At 66.5% G+C, this 1825-nt stretch overlaps 1 long non-coding RNA gene across 1 annotated transcript in view; it reads right to left on the minus strand.

The window, feature by feature from the left end:
• The window catches only part of LOC102006859, a 3483-nt gene extending 2334 nt beyond the window's left edge, over positions 1-1149 (minus strand). The window contains exon 1 of the long non-coding RNA XR_262622.1: positions 893-1149. This is a non-coding gene — a long non-coding RNA (uncharacterized LOC102006859). The remainder of the gene's footprint in view (positions 1-892) is intronic.
• Between the last annotated feature and the right edge of the window lie 676 nt (positions 1150-1825).

Raw genomic sequence — 1825 nt, forward strand, 5'->3', positions numbered from 1 at the left:
CCCTCCCGCGGCCGGCCCTCCCGTAGGCCCGGGCCCAGGGGCCGCTGTCAGCCGCCTGGAGCCCGTCGCTCACGAGGGGCCGCAGAACCTCGAGGCAGGGAGCAGCGCCCTCCTGGACGGCCAGGCCGGGGCGCTGGGGCCCGGGAGCCGCCACGCTCCTGCTGACGTCGCGACAGGGGGCCGCAGAGGAGGATCTGGGGTGTGGGGAGGCCCTGAACCCGCCGGCGGCTGAGCCTGGGGCTCCGAGGGCGAGGATGGGCGGAACGCCATCGCCCCTGAGCCGAGCGCCTCCCGCTGGGGACCCGGACCCTGTGCGGGAGGAGGCTGCGGCCCACGGGGGACGGTGCAGCCCTCCCACCGAAACCCAGATTCCTACAGAGGAGCCTGAAGGAGCGCAGGCGGTCGCAGGGCAGCGCCCGGGGCCCCCAGGGGCAGCACCCTCACCAGCGTCTCCCATCTGTCTAATTAACTGATTGCTTATTAGTTCTGACTTTGGTGCTGAGGACCAAACCCAGGCGTGGCACCCCCAAAGCACTCTGGCTGCCCCCACTCGGGGCACGCTGCTCCCATATGGAGGTGCCCTGAAGCCCCGAGCCCCAGGCGGGAGGAAGAGGCCGAGGGGACCCAGGATGTGAGGCGCCACCGTGGCCGATCCCCTCTCCTGCATGACAGAGGCCCTGGACACACAGCGGGTGTGGACTGCGTATGGTGAAGGTGCCAGGCGCCAAAGGGGCACCGGGCTCCTGTCCAGCACCCCTGGGTTCCCCTGAGCGAGTTCAGTCTTCCATGTCGGTTCCAAAGCCAGCTTGGAAGCCAGACCTGGGCAGAGTTGCTCCAGTCAGCAACCAGGGTGCCTCGGCTCTTGCCTACTGCCGTGCCTCAGTTTCCTCACCTGGAAAAGGAGGATCGCGAGCCTCTAAACCAGGAGGCACTGCAGGGGTGAGGAGTGCCGTGATGGGGGTCTTCCCTGTTTTGGCGTTCTCCCGCTTTGGCCAGTGACAGCGGCCTTCCGGTCGGTCCTAACACGACTCCAGCGGCTTAAAGCATTGGTGCAGCCAGGCACAGGAGCGCGTGTCCGTCACCACGGCACTGTGAGAGGCTGAGGCAGGAGGATCGAAAGTTCCAGCCCAGCCTGGACAAATCAGCAACTTAGCAAGATCTCCTCTCAAAATAAAATTAAAATTTAAAGGCGGCTGGGGGGTCTGGGGATATAGCTCAGTGGCACAGTGCCTGCCTGGCAAGCGCAAGTCGTGAGTTCGATTCCCGGTATCGAAAAAAAACAGGTGGCTGGGCATGCAGCCCAATGTGAAGGCCCTGAGCACAGTCCCCAACAGCACAAAAAAAAGCTTAATGAAAGCTCAGTACTGAGCTCCGACAGCCTAGCAGAGGCAACCCCAGTGGCTGCAGTGGGTCCACTCTGGGTCCACCGAGTCACCTGGCCGTGAACCTGGTTGCCGGGACGTCACGCCCACGCCCCTCAGCCAGCTGACACCACCGGCTCCCTCATCCTCCAGGGCCTCCCCCTCCTCAGCAGATGAAAGCATTGCGCCATCCCCACCCGGACCTCATGACCCAGGGCCATAGGTCGCACCTCCCACCCTGCTCAGGGGCGCGATGCCCCGCCCCGCCCGGTGGCCCGGCTCCTCCAATGCTCGTGGGCCCCGCCCCGGCCCCGCCCCGGCCCCGCCCCACGGTCAGTTAAGATCCCGGGGGCTGCTCCCCCAACTCACTAACACGCGTGGGGGCAGCGGACAGTCGCTATGGCAACCACCCTGGCGGCCGTGGCCCTGCGAGGCGCGGCGGGCCCGAGGCTTCGGGGCCCCCG

The sequence above is a fragment of the Chinchilla lanigera genome, unplaced genomic scaffold, assembly GCF_000276665.1.
Source record: "Chinchilla lanigera isolate Chin_1 unplaced genomic scaffold, ChiLan1.0 scaffold00050, whole genome shotgun sequence".
Classification (NCBI taxonomy): Eukaryota; Metazoa; Chordata; class Mammalia; order Rodentia; family Chinchillidae; genus Chinchilla; species Chinchilla lanigera.